Source organism: Lepisosteus oculatus, unplaced genomic scaffold (assembly GCF_040954835.1).
Source record: "Lepisosteus oculatus isolate fLepOcu1 unplaced genomic scaffold, fLepOcu1.hap2 HAP2_SCAFFOLD_60, whole genome shotgun sequence".
In the NCBI taxonomy this organism is placed as follows: Eukaryota; Metazoa; Chordata; class Actinopteri; order Semionotiformes; family Lepisosteidae; genus Lepisosteus; species Lepisosteus oculatus.
The window spans coordinates 331,176-350,657 of NW_027168149.1; the positions used below are offsets into that span (position 1 = coordinate 331,176).

At 44.4% G+C, this 19,482-nt stretch overlaps 5 non-coding genes across 5 annotated transcripts; 3 read left to right on the plus strand and 2 right to left on the minus strand.

Annotated features, from left to right (window-relative positions):
• Nucleotides 1-662: 662 nt before the first annotated feature.
• LOC138231381 (5S ribosomal RNA) lies at nucleotides 663-781 on the minus strand. Its single transcript, XR_011186640.1, has one exon. It is a non-coding gene; the product is annotated as a 5S ribosomal RNA (ribosomal RNA).
• A 1,295-nt stretch (nucleotides 782-2,076) lies between these two features.
• LOC138231407 (U4 spliceosomal RNA) lies at nucleotides 2,077-2,218 on the plus strand. The gene has a single exon (XR_011186659.1). It is a non-coding gene; the product is annotated as a U4 spliceosomal RNA (small nuclear RNA).
• An 834-nt stretch (nucleotides 2,219-3,052) lies between these two features.
• On the minus strand, nucleotides 3,053-3,124 carry trnag-ucc (transfer RNA glycine (anticodon UCC)). The gene has a single exon. It is a non-coding gene; the product is annotated as a tRNA-Gly (tRNA).
• A 5,813-nt stretch (nucleotides 3,125-8,937) lies between these two features.
• Nucleotides 8,938-9,019, plus strand: trnas-gcu (transfer RNA serine (anticodon GCU)). Its single transcript has one exon. It is a non-coding gene; the product is annotated as a tRNA-Ser (tRNA).
• A 5,882-nt stretch (nucleotides 9,020-14,901) lies between these two features.
• trnai-aau (transfer RNA isoleucine (anticodon AAU)) lies at nucleotides 14,902-14,975 on the plus strand. The gene has a single exon. It is a non-coding gene; the product is annotated as a tRNA-Ile (tRNA).
• Nucleotides 14,976-19,482: the final 4,507 nt, after the last annotated feature.

Sequence of the window (19,482 nt, forward strand, 5' to 3'; positions counted from 1 at the left end):
TGCGAATTCCCCAAATGTGGGAATCTCGACTGCATAATTTCTGGTAGTGGGGGACTGCGTTAGGACACCACGAGCTGCGTGGCTGCGGAAGGATCCCGGTTCGACAGGAGTGGACGCCGCTGCTGGTTCTCGCTGGCTTTTAGTTAGGGGTCCGGAGAAGCATCTCAAGCTAGTTCCACTACTCCTTCCGGACGTTCATTCCCTTTTCAAAGTCAGTCGTTTTGCTGTAGTTTGCGTTCTTTAGGCTGATTATCGAGGTTAGCCTTTATTTGGTCATGGGGGGCCTCGGTACTGTATGCTGAGTCTAAAGACAGTTTCACCCGTTTTCTGATTGCTCAGTTCTGTACCAGTGCAGACATGTCAAACAGTGAATGGCTGTACCTCTATTGTATCCGTGCTCAATGAATGAAATCGGTAACAAATGAATATATGTCTAGTTATACGAAAAACGAGTGGTTTATCGACTCATCTTCATTTGCAGATTTAGAGGCAGCTTCGATATTCGTTTAACAGACGGGTTTTTTTTTTGAATATGGGTCACACACATGCCACAGCAACAAAACATCTCTAGAGATGAGGCTATAGATCACCTTTCCATCCTGCAGGTTTTCCTCCCAAAGCCTACGGCACCAACGGCGACCCCTGCTGGCCGGGAGAGCAAAAGCTTACAGCACCTGGTATTCCCAGGCGGTCTCCCATCCAAGTACTAACCAGGCCCAACCCTGCTTAGCTTCCGAGATCAAACGAGATCAGGTGTGTTCAGGGTGGTGTGGCCGTAAGCGAAAGCCCTGGCGCCTGACTCGCTACTTGAAGCTGTGTGTGGCGGGGGCTCCGTGCCCCCCGAGCGGGACTGAAGGATCGTTCGTGTGCAACTCTTTGGAAAGGAGCTGCTTTCCAAATCGCATTGCGTGCCTGGATGTTGGCGAATGCGCTCCCTTGTGTTGGCTCGTCCCGCACTGGAGGAGGACAAACAATCTGCACGGAGGAGCACCAGGCAAGTCTTCAGTGCACAGCACTCTGGAAACATTTCGGGGCTGTCGCGTGTTTATTTCAGCACGTAAAGCGCACCGGTCCAACACGTCGGCCGGGCGCGCGGCGCCTCCGCCCTCTTGCTGCCCCTGCAGCTGCTTCACTTTTCCCTTTAGTTGCCATCGATTTTTTTGTAGTGCTATACATATACGATTGAGGTATCTTACAGTTCTCCTTCGAAGACCCAGCACTCTCTTTTCTTTTCCCAGTGTTACTCATATCGGACTTTTTAAACCTAAAAAAAAATCGTTTTTTTTTTCTTTCAATTATAACTGAAGTTTAAACAACTAGTGTTAAGTCCTTATTTTTCTGTAGTCAAAAAAAGCAAAAATTAACATTCAGGTCATGAAAAACTCAAAAAAAAACTCCCCAACCACTAAAGTTTACCTCCCACCTGAGCGCCATCTTGAACGCCCCTACCACCAGAGAATGCTCACGATTTCGGAAGCTGTCTCCGGGACGTGCTGATTCCACACATCCTGAATAAATCATGATATTGTTAGTTGCTGTAGCTAGACGTTCAAATGAGTTTCATGGCCAGATGGACTGTTTCCTCCAGCGGTATAGTATTGCAGTGAGACAGCACGATGCCTGCAAGACTATGTCACGCTAAACGCCACAGATTGTGTTTGTCCGTTCGTGTCAGTCGTCCTGCAGCCACGGGAAGTGGGACACAAACATGCTGCAATGCTTTCAAGACGTTAGGATTTGTTTGTGTAACATCCGAGAAGAGTACTTGTGGCTTGAATGTGAACTGTACGTGCCCGCCCCCTTTCCTCTGTAGTGCATGAGTTCCTCCCGGCATGCCCTTCGTCATTGTTCTGTCATCTTGTATTTAAAGGGTTGTATTTCTGCTGCTGAAAATAAGCAACGGTTTTCTCACAACGCCTTTTGTTCCCAACGGAGCCCTTGTCTGTCATGAAATTCTTCAAAACCTCAAGCTAGAAGAAGAAGAAGACGACAAATATGAAGGGTTACCGCAACGACATGCCATGAGACGATCGATAACGATTTCCATAGGATCCCCGCGGTTGCCTGGCAACCGTCAGCTTTGCGCAGTGGCAGTATCGTAGCCTGTGAGGTTTAGCCGAGGCGCGATTATTGCTAGTTGAAAACTTTTCCCAATACCCCGCTTCCGCCGGTTTGCAATACAATCGGCGAAAGCAATTTTTGACAGTCTCGTCAGAGACTGAGCAAGGTGTTTAAAGACAGATTTGGTCATGGTGACATCATGATAGAAAGAAACGAGCTTGTTACGTCTCAACAGAAACGCTCTTTAGCTCTTTCAGCGTTATGCAGAGAACAGCGTCTGTCGAGATCACTTTTGAGTCAGCGCGAAACGCCGTGTGCTGTCAGTTTGATTTCATATTGCTTGTAGCGGCGCCTGGCTTTTGTCTGTCAAACGTTAGGTTGCGCTTCTTCATGCTGCATCGTCGGCATGAGTGGAGCTTTTTAAACGTCTGTACTTACTGCGCCCCATAAGAAATGGTTTGTCCCCATTCAAAAGAGATTGTGCGATGTCCTGCAGCGTTCGCAAAGCAAACCTTTGACAGTTTGAAAAGAGGAATTTATTCTGCTTCCTGTGCGTGCAGTAGTTACAAAGTTGAACGTCTTTACACGATGTGCTGCAGTTTTCAGTGGGCGGGCTTTGTCAGATGGCTTGGAAAAACGCACTGAGACATCATGAGCAGTGTCCTGCATGTTTTCTGTGTATAGCTGTCTTTTAACGCATACAGAATTCATTCGAAATCATTGATTTCTCCAATTAACAAGGGTCCCTTTTTGAACCTACCAGAAGCATTCTTTCAATGTAACAGATTTACTCCGGGGAAAGGCAGCATGACATTGAGAGTAGCTCAAGCTTTCAGCACCCGTATCGGACTGCGTGTATGCAGACACCGCTCAGAATCCCCTGTAAGATTCTCCTTCAATTCCGTTTTGCAGTGCTTTAGCTCTTTCAAAATGGCTTCGCTTTGCTAGTCACAATCCAAGGCTCATGACAGCATTTAAAACCAATCGCCACTGCGTTGGCCGGGAATCAAACCCGGGTCAACTGCTTGGAAGGCAGCTATGCTCACCACTATACCACCAACGCACACCCGCAAAAGCCCTGCAGGACACCACCAGAGAATGCTCACGATTTCGGAAGCTGTCTCCGGGACGTGTTGATTCCACAAATCCTGAATAAATCATGATATTGTTAGTTGCTGTAGCTAGACATTCAAATTAGTTTCATGGCCAGATGGACTGTTTCCTCCAGCGGTATAGTATTGCAGTGAGACAGCACGATGCCTGCAAGACTATGTCACGCTAAACGCTACAGATTGTGTTTGTGTTGGACAGTTGGACCCTACGGCTGGTCCCTCGTCGACAACCTGAATAGCTTATTCAGAAGCAGTGCTGGACCGGGAACGAACCAGCTTCTTCCCAGGCACAAGAGTGACTGGTGAGGACTCGCGGTCACACTCTGTGCATAGAGACTTTCTACCAGCCAGCCGGACTGCTGGTAGATCCCCTCAGAGCAACGACTGCCCTGCGCGCCGCAGTCAGATTCCTCCGCCCGTCCTACTCCGAGCTGCACCTTGACTGGTTGGCCGGTAGCCAGAGGATGCCGGGACAACGCCCATTGGACAACCGCTGGAACAGAGGCTGCAACAGAGCCTGTCAGCTGGTTTGATGTTCGTGCCGGGAAATTCCAAATCCATACACAGTGGATAAGTAAACCCCATGTTCTACATTGCGTCTCGAGAATTCAATTGTACCTCAACACAAGTTGTTATCAATTTAATTCATGAGTAATGTATTTACTTCCGAGTTTAGAGTAACAGTGGGTAATAACACTGATTAGCGATTTGGTAACCGAACGATATATATTGACATATATTCTCTGTTGTGTATCTCTTTGTGTTTGCATCTCTTCGGGATTATATACCTTGTATATTGATAACCCTCACAGTAAGGTCTGCCACTCGTATCCAGGCAGACTAGTATATGTTTGGTGCACAATTTATATTAATAAATGTATCTAGTGTATTGAACCCCTGTGTGTGCGTTGTTAGTTGTTCTGACGATTGATTTTCTAAAAGCCCCAACGAACAACCTCGTGATTACTGCTACAATTAATAATTGTCTCAGTAAACCCATCAATCCATTACATTTAATGGCGTCCCTGGGTGGGCGAGTTTAGAATGAAATGAGAATCAGTCGCACAGAATAACTGATGTTGCTGTGAGTTCAAGTTCAGCACAGCACCGCGGCTTCTATAAGCGAATACCGGGTGTGCTGATAACTGTGTAAAGAAATCCCCCTGTTTTCTAGCGTTTAGTGTAACGTGTGCTGATTGGAAATCCATCTGCTCGGGTGTCTAGATTCCATACTGTATTTTGGAAAAAGAAAAAAAAAGTAATACTCTTAAAGTTTCTCTGACGTAATGACAATGGCTGCTAAAATGTCTGAAGTGGAGTCGCTTATAAGTACTATTTCTAGCGACGACAATCCTGGTTACTGGAGTGGTATCGAAAAGTTGAACTTTGATGATATTGAGAAGCTGCAAGTAGATTTAGTAGCTAAGGTAGCGAACCAGCTTAACATAGGAGGGTTTGTGAACGCAGTTCTGGTCCTCAATTTCTTTTTCTGTTTCACCTTAAATCTAGCTAAACAGCTGGAACTGTCTTTGTCCGAGCTGACAAAGTTTCAAAAGCTTCAGGGAACGCTAGAAAGATATAAGGCGGAGCGAGTTGAGTTGTTGGATATAATCAGAGAAAAGAGAGTGAAAAATGAGGAAAGTGAAGACTGACTCAGGGAAGTTTTAGGTAAATTAGATGACTTGTCTGCTAGAGAAACTGCGGCTGAGGTAGCTAGGAGAGACCTGGAAGCGAGCTTGAAAGAAAAAGAAAAAGAAATTGAGAGTTTAAATGAGCTCAGCCAGGAAAGGCAAAAGGAGTCAGATGCTGCCGTACTGGAAGCAAAATAGACTAGATCCCACTTGCATGCCAGCCCACCTAGCAGCCCGGAGCGCTCACCCAGCGCGCCGGGAGGAGGTTTCTCCCGGCCAGGGTCTGTGGTCGGATCGGCATGGGGGGAGATCGCCGAGTCCTGCGCGAAACGCAAGGGCGAGTCAATTCAGGCATAGACCCCCTGCTCCTGATCACGGCCGTCTCCCTGCCCGCGGAGAAACCGTAAAAATTAACCTCCACTCCCTGAGGCAGTTAGCCAAAGATGTAGAAAGGTTTGACCCGTCAGTGTCAGGGAAGAATGTGGAGACCTACATCGATGAGCTGAGATATACTTTGCAGTTTATGCCCGAAGCGTCCGAACAGGAAAAGGCTATGTAAGTAAGGAAAACTACCAGCCGAGCGGTCCACGAGTGGATGTCTAGACAAGGACCGGAGGTCTGTAATAGCTTTGAGGAGCTGTGTCAGGCAATGATCGGAGAATTTTCGGCTTTTATCGATCCCATAGCTGCCGTGGCCACAGCGCACCATATTAAGCACGAAAAAGCTGAAGCCCCTCGCGATTATTATCAGAGGCTTAGGCGCACTTATTTTGCAGGGCGGAATGAAGAGGGTTGCGAAGAGAACGTGAATTTCAAAGGTTTATTCATTGCTAATCTGCATCCCTCAGTCAGGAAAATGATTGTGATGCACACTGATGCAAAAGCGATGAAAATGGCTGACATTAGAAGGTTGGCTCAAAAAGCCTGGGGAGCTGAAGTCTCTGCTTCCTCAGAGCGAAAACCTGCTAAAACGGCCGTGTTCGCCACTAAAGCCAGCAGGGTTGACGACTCGCCTCAGCTCGAGGCAGCTGAGGTTCCTGAGCTCGCTAAGCCCCGGCGCAAAATAGGCTGGCAGGACCGCCCTAAGCGTCAGAGCCGCCGTGAGCGCTACGGGGAAGGCAAGGGCTCAGGCAGAGCCTATCATAAGACTGGACGAAGGGAGTCGACTGCAGCCCGCCTGGCCAGGCTTGAACAAGCCCTGCCTGAGAGATCAGGACAGGGTAAACCTTCCGCACCGAATGCCGGAAGTGTGAATGAGCTTAGGGGGACCACGCCCCTTCTCACTGGAGGAGGCGGGGATCCGTCCCAAGCCCCTCCCTCAGTCTATCTGATTGGGTGGGAGGGTTCCTGCCTGGAAGAAGGCTGTGACTCTGAGTTGGGCGCTGACCCCGCCCCTGAAGTCAAAGAAAAGGCAGGCTTCCAACAATTCTTAGGGAATCTCAGCCAGAAAGGCAAAGCAAGGCGTATTTATATCAAGGTTTCTCTTGAAAACGTCTTAGATAGAGAAGCACTGATTGACACTGGGGCTGAAATTAGTTTGATGTCAGCCGATCTACTCAGCGAGCTCAAACGAGTAGCGAAAGGAAAAGGCATCAGACTTAAGGTAGAACCGTGTAAGATAGATATTTCCAGCTATACCCAGGATCATGCCAGGATCACACACCGAGTGTGGGTGGCACTTAGGTTCGGGCCAATGAACGTGGTGCATCCTGTTTACATCTCTAGGTTAAAAACAGAGCCACTACTCATTGGCCAAGACCTGCTTGACAGGCTGGAGCCTCTGGTGTACTGCCAGCGTGGAAAATTGTGGGCTCAGGTCAAAAACCCTAAGCCTGTTGCACAGCAAAAAGGGGGATTCAGTGGTTATGCTGTGATCACACAGTGCCCACTGAACACTATAGCTGAGTTGGAGGTTCCTCCTGGTTCCTCTGGACGAGAATAAATGTCTCTTCTTGCTTTCCAAAACTACAGGGAAGTCCTGCCCAGGCCAGCACTCCCACGGTCTCCCAACTACAGGAGCAGTGCTCCGAGCAGCTGCTTGACCCGCCAGGTAAAGCACACCCCCTTTTCATCCCTGAAGAAGAGTGGATCTCCCTGTCCGGTAATGAATGGGAGTCCTTTCTGTGCACCCTGGTACCTCAGGGGGTCCAGGACTACCACCCCATGGTGGTGGGAGGGGGTCCAGGTGGCAGAAGTGCAGGTTGATGATGTAATTCTTAGCCTCAGCTCTGAGAAGTCCATAATCAGTGAAGGTCTGTTCGAGGACCTGTCGCGAAGCTGTCAGGTGACCCTGGTGACGCAGTCACAGGTTCTGTGGTGGGCACCCCCACCTCATAGGTCCATTTGGAGCAAAGGAAGCTGTGTAGCTTCCATCTCCATCGGAAAAAGGAAGTTTGCTCACTACTTCCAGGTAGCACCTCAGCTGACCCATTCGGTCTGCATTGGTGCAGACCTATTGGTTCGACTGGGCGCCCAGCTGGACACAGTAAACAGTGTGCTGTGGAAACGGGTGGACCCAGATGCCCACTCTCTAAGCGGTGACCCCGAGAACATTCGGTCAGGTCAGACGATTCCTCAGGCCTGCCAGGTAGTAAACGAATCGGACCTGATCGTTCCTGCGTCAACAGCAGGGTTTCCGGTACGCCTTGTCCTAAAGAAGGGACAGAGAATGGACGCTGAGATGGTTTTCTTCCAACCATCAGCTCAGTTTATCAGACTGAACCTAGCAGTCTGTTGTACCCCCAGACTGGAACGGAATGGCCGAGCCACCTGCCTGTTGGTGCAGAACATAGCAAAACAAGATGTCAAAATCCCTGCTCGCACTGACATGGGACTGGAATTGACAATAGTTTCTATGATTTCGAACTGGCCATCCCAGTACTGGGGCAGCTCCCTGGTCCCTTGGCTTCATAAAAGCGCCACTGTAATAAAGAAATTAAATCCAAAATCAAGAGGGCAGTTGCCTACTGAAATACAAGAAGTCATCAATTTTAACCTAGCAACACATTAAAGGCTGCATCTATACAAGTACGATTCTAGAAATGCTCACCAGATTACGTTTTAAGAAGGAACTGCGCTTCAGGTTCTGCCGAGATCTTAATTCGGATGGCAGGATTCAGAGTCCGGAGTGCGGACTGATTGCGCACGGAGGGTCCATATACTGTGGATCCCTCAGTGATCTTCCGCGTGTTCAAACAGCCAGCGTGTGACTCCCCTGTCCCCGTGACCTCATTGCTCTGCTCTCTCCTCTGTGCAGCCGAGCCCGATTCACGGTAAAGTGAAAAAAAATATGCCCTCAACGTGAGATTTACTCTGGAGCGAGGATAGATGTTACCTTTTTATCATTGAACAGGATGTATGTGATGTGGCGACTAGGTTCAATTTTGTATCCTCTTTAAAAGATTAAGGACTGGGGTGAGCGTGATTTACCACCCTTTCAGCTAAGAACCCAACGTGCGCACCGTTTAAGCTGCATAGACTCGGTCGTTTAACTCTTCTCCATTAGCAGGGTTAAGGTTAAAGAAAAAAAACATTGCTGACTTCTTTTTTTTTGCCAGCTGCTAGCGCTGATTAGCAAGGTTTGTATTTCATGTTTTGCAAGTTGCATCCATTTTAAGAAAAACAAGTCGTGTTAAAGACAGGAAATGAATACTTGCATTTAATTAAATCTAGCCGTAGGCGGTTATCCACTGGGATTCAGACCTAGGGCCTTCTGTTTACTAGACAGGCGCTTTAACCAACTAAGCCACAGCGCCCCGTGAGTGCTGTCCTTTTGCAGCCACTTGGACACACCACTCAGACACATCTGCATTCGGTGTGTGCTCCGCCTGCTCGCTGAGCAAGTTGCCACCTTTACATACAATAGCAACATCGACACCAAGAGAAAGGATGACAAATGGCTTTTATCTGGAACTTTTCATGTCCAAGGAGCTCAATGTGCTTTCTGTGTACAACAGGGCCACTGAACTCCACGCTGGCCACTGAACCACAGCAGTGGCTTGCTGGCTTGACATCTCCCAAGGAAAATGTTGAAATCGCATGTGGAACAGGAAAATGACCCTCGAGTACGAGGGAAAAAAAAGAAAAAGATCATCTGGAGCGCGCCAACCCAGTTGGGACAGCCCAGTTTTGTTAACGAGGTGGCCGAGTGGTTAAGGCGATGGATTGCTAATCCATTGTGCTTTGCACGCATGGGTTCAAATCCCATCCTCGTTGGTTTCCATGTCTGTTTCCATTCTGTTTTTGATCCCTATTGCTCAATGCACAGTGAAAGCATTGCATACATGTGTCTGACAATGAGAAATGGGCCCCTGAGACAGTCATTTGCCTGTTTCACAAATGATCGTATTTTACTAGAGATTCTGTTTGGGATTCAGATGTGCATTCGGACAGCAATCCCTTTCAAGAAATGATACGTTCTGGATGAGGTCAAAGGTGCATCATTTGGACACTTTGTGGGCTTGAAATACAAAGAAAATCATGTTCTATGGTACAAGATAAATACAAAACTTAAGCTTTTATTATAATTAGATTTGTTTATAAAGCATAAGCAATCATTTATTACATTAATATATGTAAAAATAACATTTTAGCATCATACGTTTAGTATATTTAGTCCCTAATGCTGAAAGAAATGATCATAGAACATGACTTCTAACCTTACCTGCGGTGTTTTTGATCCCTATTGCTCAATGCACAGTGAAAGCATTGCATACATGTGTCTGACAATGAGAAATGGGCCCCTGAGACAGTCATTTGCCTGTTTCACAAATGATCGTATTTTACTAGAGATTCAGTTTGGGATTCAGATGTGCATTCGGACAGCAATCCCTTTCAAGAAATGATACGTTCTGGATGAGGTCAAAGGTGCTGGAACAATGTATTTAGGATGTGTTTGCAGTTATTCTGTGTTTCTAGCTTCAACCCAGTGATATATATATATGCTCACTGATTTTTTGGTACATGCCCAGGGCAATAATCATTATGAGGATTTATTTCCATATGTGCTAGAGGTAGTGTTGTGAAATTCTTCAACACACTGGATCGCAGGTTTAAACCTGCACTCTTACTCCTTAAATACCAACAAATGCAGATATGTAGCAATCATATTGTAGCTGACACTCATTTGCCTGTTTCACAAACGATCATATTTTACTAGAGATTCTGTTTGGGATACGGATGTGCATTCTAACAATCTCTTTCAAAAAATGATTTTACCTTATCGCAGCTTTGCCCCTCTTGCCTCTTTGGAAAATATCTCCATCTTGTGGTCGTTGTTGGTAATGTCTAGACAATATCTCCATCTTGTGGTCGTTGTTGGTAATGTCTAGACAATATCTCCATCATGTGGTCGTTGTTGGTAATGTCTTCTTATGCCCTTTTTTTATTGCAATTCTTTATTAGTTGATTCTAGAATCTCTACAATAGAGCTGAAAATATCAGTTTTGTAGCAGACAATATGACATTAGTTATAGTCCAATTAAGACTTTATTACCCTGTTTGTAACATAACAAATTAAAATTGATTAAAACTAAGTTTGGAACACCAGGGAACATAAAAAATGATTTTTAGGAAAACCATGAGGTTCTCTGTGTCCGATGCCTGCAAGGGGAGAAAGCTAGAATCCTTTGCTTTTTCAAAATTTGAAAATAAACATCATATAACAACAGCTTTCATTCCTAGGAGTGAAAAATAACCATTTTTGAAGACATATTAGTTTCTAAAACACTACAATAAAGTTAAAAACATCCGTTTTATATTACTTTTAGTATTTTTAGTGAAATTAGTCATTTATTGCACTATTTTTAATATAATCTCTAATTAAAAGTGAATAGAATTAAGTTTGGAGCAACAAGGAACACAAAAAAAAAAGATTTTAAGGAAAAAAATGATGTCTTCTGTGCCAGGTGCCTGCAAGGGGAGAAAGCTAGAATCCTACCCAGGCTCCTGGAGCTCTGTCCTGGCTAAAGGAGGGTGAATCCATCCCCTTCAAAGCTCCATGAAAAAATGATCATTTATAATTTGAAAAAAAAAACATCATATACAGTGCCTTGCGAAAGTATTCGGCCCCCTTGAACTTTTCAACCTTTTGCCACATTTCAGGCTTCAAACATAAAGATATAAATTTTTTATTTTATGTGAAGAATCACCAACAAGTGGGACACAATTGTGAAGTGGAACGAAATCTATTGGATATTTGAAACTTTTTTAACTAATAAAAAAATGAAAAGTGGGGCGTGCAAAATTATTCGGCCCCTTTACTTTCAGTGCAGCAAACTCACTCCAGAAGTTCAGCGAGGATCTCTGAATGATCCAAAGTTGTCCTAAATGACTGATGGTGATAAATAGAATCCACCTGTGTGTAATCAAGTCTCTGTATAAATGCACCTGCTCTGTGATAGTCTCAAGGTTCTGTTGAAAGCGCAGAGAGCATCATGAAGACCAAGGAACACACCAGGCAGGTCTGTAATACTGTTGTGGAGAAGTTTAAAGCCGGATTTGGATACAAAAAGATTTCCCAAGCTTCAAACATCCCAAGGAGCACTGTGCAAGCGATCATCTTGAAATGGAAGGAGTATCAGACCACTGCAAATCTACCAAGACCTGGCCGTCCCTCTAAACTTTCAGCTCAGACAAGGAGAAGACTGATCAGAGATGCAGCCAAGAGGCCCATGATCACTCTGGATGAACTGCAGAGAACTACAGCTGAGGTGGGAGAGTCTGTCCATAGGACAACAATCAGTCTTACACTGCACAAATCTGGCCTTTATGGAAGAGTGGCAAGAAGAAAGCCATTTCTCAAAGATATCCATAAAAAGTCTCGTCTAAAGTTTGCCACAAGCCACCTGGGAGACACCCCAAACATGTGGAAGAAGGTGCTCTGGTCAGATGAAACCAAAATCGAACTTTTTGCCCACAATGCAAAACGATATGTTTGGCGTAAAAGCAACACAGCTCATCACCCTCAACACACCATCCCCACTGTCAAACATGGTGGTGGCAGCATCATGGTTTGGGCCTGCTTTTCTTCAGCAGGGACAGGGAAGATGGTTAAAATTGAGGGGAAGATGGATGCAGCCAAATACAGGACCATTCTGGATGAAAACCTGTTGGAGTCTGCAAAAGACCTGAAACTGGGATGGAGATTTATCTTCCAACAAGACAATGATCCCAAACATACAGCAAAATCTACAAAGGAATGGTTCACAAATAAACGTATCCAGGTGTTTGAATGGCCAAGTCAAAGTCCAGACCTGAATCCAATCGAGAATCTGTGGAAAGAGCTGAAAACTGCTGTTCACAAACGCTCTCCATCCAACCTCACTGAGCTCGAGCTGTTTTGCAAGGAAGAATGGGCAAGAATTTCAGTCTCTCGATGTGCAAAACTGATAGAGACATACCCCAAGCGACTTGCAGCTGTAATCGCAGCAAAAGGTGGCTCTACAAAGTATTAACGCAAGGGGGCCGAATAATTTTGCACGCCCCACTTTTCATTTTTGTATTAGTTAAAAAAGTTTCAAAAATCCAATAGATTTCGTTCCACTTCACAATTGTGTCCCACTTGTTGGTGATTCTTCACATAAAATAAAAAAATTATATCTTTATGTTTGAAGCCTGAAAAGTGGCAAAAGGTTGAAAAGTTCAAGGGGGCCGAATACTTTCGCAAGGCACTGTAACAACAGTTTTCATTCATAGGAGTGAAAAACAACCATTTTTGAAGACATATTAGTTTCTAAAACACTACAATAAAGTTGAAAACATCCGTTTTATATTACATTAATTTTTGTGAAATTAGTCATTTATTGCACTATTTTTAATAAAATCTCTAATTAAAAGTGATTAAAATTAAGTTTGGAACAACAAGGAACACAAAAAAAAAGATTTTAAGGAAAAAAATATTGTCTTCTGTGCCAGGTGCCTGCAAGGGGAGAAAGCTAGAATCCTACCCAGGCTCCTGGAGCTCTGTCCTAGCTAAAGGAGGGTGAATCCATCACATTCAAAGCTCCATGAAAAAATGATATTTTTAAATTTGAAAAAAAAACATTATAGAACAACATCTCTTGGTCCACAGAGTGCAAAAATCCAACTTTGAAGAAAATCCATTGACTGATCCCCGAATCCTGAAGTTTCTTCGCATGATATCGGGCTTGCAACCACTTTCTGGAAAATGATGAAAAATGCCAAAAATGAAAAAAAAGTTATCAATTCTAGAGCCTAAGAGGAAAATAAGACAAATGTATATCTCCAAATAATTTTATGTGCTTCAGAAGAGCCCAGGAAAGTTTTTTGCATACATGAAACCACGCCCGTTTGCACGTAAGCAGACATGGTTGCACACACGACTGCATGAAAGCACGCGTGCATGCAAAATCATCCTGTTAAGCATTTGAAAAGCCGCACCACGGCGCACGTGAAATAGCTCTTACATTAGTGGTCGACACAGGAATCGCCTTTTTATTTATGCTCTTACCAACGCGATGGAAAGCAAAACAAAGCAAAGCAGAGCAAAACAAAACGAACAAACGCAAAACCCTCACGTCCCGCACTTGCATATAACGCCGTTACGTGCCCAAGCGGTATTGTACGTCATCCTAGCACTGCACCCCGGGGCGTACGGTATATGGGAATGAGCACACGCCACGAATCGTCTGAAATCACTCCCTACAGCTGTAAGGCGCCTTGAAGCGTGCACCCCCAACATTCTTCTTTGCGCATCTGTGAAAGGTAAACTCTTGAGCAAACTCTGAACCAGCTCTAAGGAAACTAATCCGATTAGACGTTACTTTGACTCATCCTTTAACAGTTTTCAGTCTCTGTCTTTAAACACCTTGCTCAGTCACATTCAAGCCACAAGTACTCTTCTCGGATGTTGCACAAACAAATCCTAATGTCTTGAAAGCATTGCAGCATGTTTGTGTCCCACTTCCCGTGGCTGCAGGACGACTGACACGAACGGACAAACACAATCTGTGGCGTTTAGCGTGACATAGTCTTGCAGGCATCGTGCTGTCTTACTGCAATACTATACCACTTGAGGAAACAGTCCATCTGGCCATGAAACTCATTTGAACGTCTAGCTACAGCAACTAACAATAACATGATTTATTCAGGATGTGTGGAATCAGCACGTCCCGGAGACAGCTTCTGAAATCGTGAGCATTCTCTGGTGGTGTCCTGGAGGGCTCCCCCGGGCATGTGTTGGTGGTATAGTGGTGAGCATAGCTACCTTCCAAGCAGTTGACCCGTGTTTGATTCCCGGCCAACGCAGTGGCAAGTGTTTTCAAATGCTGTCACAAGCCTTGGATTGTGACTAGCAAAGCGAAGCCTTTTGAAAGAGCTAAAGCACTGCAAAACGGAATTGAAGGAGAATCTTACAGGGGATTCTGAGCGGTGTCTAAATAAATAAATTCACAGCGTCCGCGGATGGCATTTTGCAGCTGGAAGTAGATGTCGACGCTTTTTGCACACAGCACCAAAAAAGCGTCTTTTTTGAAGGTACAGGCATTGAGCATTGGTGGTTCATTGTTAGAACTCTCGCCTGCCACGCAGGAGGCTTGGTTTCGATTCCTGGCCAATGCAGTGGCTTTTGCAGCGAACGGCTCCATCACTTGCATCCCAACTTTTGCAACTCGCAACTGAAAACCCACTGAAGCTAAGCAGGTGTGAGCCAGGTCAGTACCTGGATGAGGGTGAGCTACAGGGAAAAACAAAGCTTCCAGCTGGAAGTGGTGTTAATGGGGCCAGCGGGGAGGCGCTCACCCTGAGGTCTGTGCGGGTCCCAATCTCCCAATATAGTGATGGAGAAGCTGTGTTGTAAAAGGGCGCTGTCTTTTGGATGAGATGTAAAACCGAGGTCATAGTGCTCTGTGGTCATTAAAAATGACCACCAAAACCTTTGACAAAAGCTCTTGGTAATTGATGGTCTTCAATAATGTTTCTCCTTTAGGTACATTTAAAATCAGCTGAATAATGCTGTGAAACCATGAAACTGCATGTGAAAGCCCGTACACTGAATTACACGGCTTTCTATTCAAAGGAGGACAAAAGAAATTCCCTGAGTTCGATTTTTTGCAGCACAGAGAGGGGCACTGTCACGAGGCCGGTTAGCTCAGTTGGTTAGAGCGTGGTGCTAATAACGCCAAGGTCGCGGGTTCGAGCCCCGTACGGGCCATGTCCTTTTCTCCTCTCTTACCAAAGCTGTTAGGTTCCTTTCCGTGGTGAGATGGGTTGTCCTGCAACGCTGCCACACAGTGCCGACAGACAAGAGTGTTGCGGGAGAAGAGAAAAGTGTTTGAAGATTTAAGAGTGTCTTAGGTGGAGCCAAAATCAAGTGTCACAAATGCAAGTGGGAAGATTTCCAATGTTTAATATGGTCAAAATAAGCGGAAGTTACCAGCTGGTCCGGCACAGTCTGCCATGCTTTTGTCATATACTGTAAAGTGGTGTCGAACTGGAGCCTCACCATTTGCATATGTGAGGCTCCAGTTATACATCGATTGTCACATTAAATGACAAAAATGAAGAGAGGTAAAGCAGCTGGAGAGGTTTTCTTACAACTTTTGAGCTGACACAGTTTTGGAAAATGTTTCCTTCACGCTGCACTGTACAATATAGGCAGCCAAGAGTCTCCAAAACAAAACAGAATTGACAGATAGGAGAAAATTCCCACTCGTCCTGAAGTTCCCAAAATCCAGCACTGAGCGTAAACAAAGTGTCTAAGTAGCGTGGGAATGTTAAACCTGACCCTAGCTGGAGTTTGAGCAATCCAGCACTGAGAGTAAAAAGATGAGTCAAAGTAACGTCTAATCAGATTAGTTTCCTTAGAGCTGGTTCAGAGTTTGCTCAAGAGTTTACCTTTCACAGATGCGCAAAGAAGAATGTTGGGGGTGCACGCTTCAAGGCGTCTTACAGCTGTAGGGAGTGATTCGAGACGATTCGTGGCGTGTGCTCGTTCCCATATACCTTATGCCCCGGGGTGCAGTGCTAGGATGACGTACAATACCGCTTGGGCACGTAACGGCGTTACATGCAAGTGCGGGACGTGAGGGTTTTCGTTTGTTCGTTTTGTTTTGCTCTGCTTTGCTTTGTTTTGCTTTCCATCGCGTTGGTAAGAGCGTAAATAAAAAGGCGATTCCTGCGTCTACCACTAATGTAAGAGCTATTTCAAGTGCGGCGTGGTGCGGCTTTTCAAATGCTCAACAGGATGACTTCGCATGCACGTGTGCTTTCATGCAGTCGTGTGTGCAACCATGTCTGCTTATGTGCAAACGGGCGTGGTTTCATGTATGCAAAAAACTTTCCTGGGCTCTTCTGAAGCACATAAAATTATTTGGAGATATACATTTGTCTTGTTTTCCTCTTAGGCTCTAGAATTGATAACTTTTTTTTAGGATTCTAGCTTTCTCCCCTTGCAGGCATCGGGCACAGAGGACCTCATGGTTTTCCTAAAAATCTTTTTTTTTGTGTTCCTTGTTGTTCCAAACTTAATTTTAATCACTTTTAATTAGATATTTTATTAAAAATAGTGCAAAAAATGACTAATTTCACTAAAAATAATGTAATATAAAACTGATGTTTTTAACTTTATTGTAGTGTTTTAGAAACTACTATGTCTTCAAAAATGGTTATTTTTCACTCCTAGGAATGAAAGCTGTTGTTATATGATGTTTATTTTCAAATTTTGAAAAAATCAAAGGATTCTAGCTTTCTCCCCTTGCAGGCATTGGACACAGAGAACCTCATGGTTTTCCTAAAAATCATTTGTTATGTTCCCTGGTGTTCCAAACTTAGTTTTAATCAATTTTAATTTGTTATTTTGTTAAAAACAGGGTAATAAGTTTCTAATTGGACTATAAATAGTCATATTGTCTGCTCTAAAACTGATGTTTTCATCTCCATTGTAGAGATTCTTGAATCAACTAATAGAGAATTAAAATAAAAAAGGGCATAAGAAGACATTACCAACAACGACCACAAGATGGAGATGTTGTCTAGACATTACCAATAACGACCACAAGATGGAGATATTGTCCAAAGAGGCAATAAGGGCAAAGCCGCGATAAGGAGATTGCTGTCAGAATGCACATCCGGATCCCAAACAGAATCTCTAGTAAAATATGATCATTTGTGAAACAGGCAAATGAGTGTCAGCTACAATATGATTGCTACATATCTGCATTTGTTGGTTTTTAAGGAGTAAGAGTGCAGGCGGTTTAAACCTGCGATCCAGTGTGTTGAAGTATTTCACAACACTACCCCTAGCACATCAGGAAATAAATCCTCATAATGATTATTGCCCTGGGCATGTACCAAAAAATCAGTGAGCATATACATATATCGCTGTGTTGAAGCTAGAGACACAGAATAAGTGCAAACACATCCTAAATACAGTGTTCCTGCACCTTGACCTCATCCAGAATGTATCGTTTTTTGAAAGCGATTGCTGTCAGAATGCACAACTGAATCCCAAACAGAATCTCTAGTCAAATATGATCATTTGTGAAACAGGCAAATGAGTCTCTCAGGTGCCCATTGCTCATTTTCAGACACATTTATGCAATACTTTCACCATGCGTTGAGCAATAGGGATTAAAGATACCAGAGGTAAGGTTTAAAAGTGATTCTGAGGTGCAACACATCAGCGAAACAGCTAGGCATCTGAAATGCGGGGTTTGAGAGCCCTTCAGGGAACACCGTACCCTAAAGGTACCAGAAGTCCACTAGTATAAGCATTAAGTCACTGTCAGCCCTGTTGCAATGTGATTGCTACATATCTTCATTTCTTTGGTTTTTAAGGAGTAAGAGTGCAGGGGGTCTAAATCTGCGATCCAGTGTGTTGAAGTATTTCACAACACTACCTGTAGCCCGTCTGGAAATAAATCCTCATTCTGATTATTGACCTGGGCATGTACCAATAAATCACTGAGTATATATATATATCACTGTGTTGAAGCTAGAGACCTGTATGTAATAATATGATGCTAAAATGTTATTTTCACATGTAAGAAAACCGGCTCAGGGACGCCAAATATGTAATGTTGCCATAGCAAAATTAAATGTAGTGGCTCTCTGAAGGCACCAGTTCTGTAGGGTTTGGGCATTTACTGAGACAATTATTAATTGTAGCAGTAAATCACAAAGTTGATTCTTTTGATGGCTTTAGAATCCAACCATGTGACATAACTCAAACAACACGCACACACAGGTACTAATACACGAGGATACATTTATTAATACATAAAATATGCATGTAAACCTAACAGATCTTATCGAGAGGGTTATCAGAATACAAAAGATATATATTCAGTCAGTTACGAAGTGTTACACATATCAAGAGGACATACGTTCAGTATATCATTCATTAAGACCGTTTCGTTAATGAACTTGGTTATAACTTCTACATTAGATACTCAAACAAGTACATAACTCTTAGGAATTAAATTGATATCAACTGGTTGGGATAACAATTGAATTCTCGAGCTGTAATGCATTGAAGTTGAATACTCATCCAATCTTTGGGGATTCAGATCTTCCTGCGGGCACAAAGAAACAGTTGCAGGCTGTTGCTGTCCAATCCGCGCTCTCTGGCTCCGTGCCAGGCTGTGCTGTGCGGCTTGCGACGCTGCGCTGCTGATGCTCACTGTGGGCTTTAACTAGCAAAGTTTGTGCACAGGAGAAAAGATGACTGTGGGTCCCAGCAAGTCAGGAAGAGGACCGGTTCGTTTCTGATGAAGAGCTAGTTCTGAATAGTGATTCAGCTGTCCACAGTTCCGACCTGTTCACGAGGCCTGCTGCTGGTGCTAACCTCGGGTGGATCCTCTGGTTATTCTCTGGCAACCTCCGCTCTAGACTCTTAGAACAAAGGAAAGTTCTGGCACTCGGACACACTGGCCGTTCCGTGGTTGTCCGGGCTGAGTCTCAGGATGGTCAGGAGGCGCGCTGCAAGAATGTCCTGCCCTTGGGAGCCTTCTGCTCCTGGGCCGCCCTGCCCTGGATTTCTCCTTTGAATTCCCTTTAGAATTGTCCACAGAATCCTCTGAATCCTCCCTTCTGAATCTTACTGAATCTCACAGGCTCTCTGTGTTGCCTGTTTTTACCTGGAGGAACTTCAGCTCATTGATTGGCTGAAAGTTCCATGGGCATCAGAGTCCCACGTGGGTTACTCGGCCCTACCAGTCCCTGATTGATTGATCAAGGTGAGATATGAGTCACTTAGTCCTGACACTTAGTAATGCAGTCCAGATGTCCAACTGGCACTCCCTAGACAGATAGGCGCCAATGGATGACCATTGATCATGATAGCCAGGCTTAGCTAAGTGCATCCCCCTTTGGGAGCTGTCCTAGGACCTTAAATCACCCTGCATGAATAGTCTCTCTGTGGCTGCACCACAGAGATGAACAGAGAAATGGGGCCTCATTTGGGAAGGCTCAGAACACTTAATTCTGCCTTATTAATAAGCCTCGCCGATACATATATTAATATAATAAATGATTGCTTATGCTTTATAAACAAATCTAATTAAAATAAAAGCTTAAGTTTTGTATTTATCTTGTACCATAGAACATGATTTTCTTTGTATTTCAATCCCACAAAGTGTCCAAATGACGCACTACATGATATAAGGAAGATTATCACATGCATATCGGTATTATCTTTCTTACGAAAATGCATTCCTTTC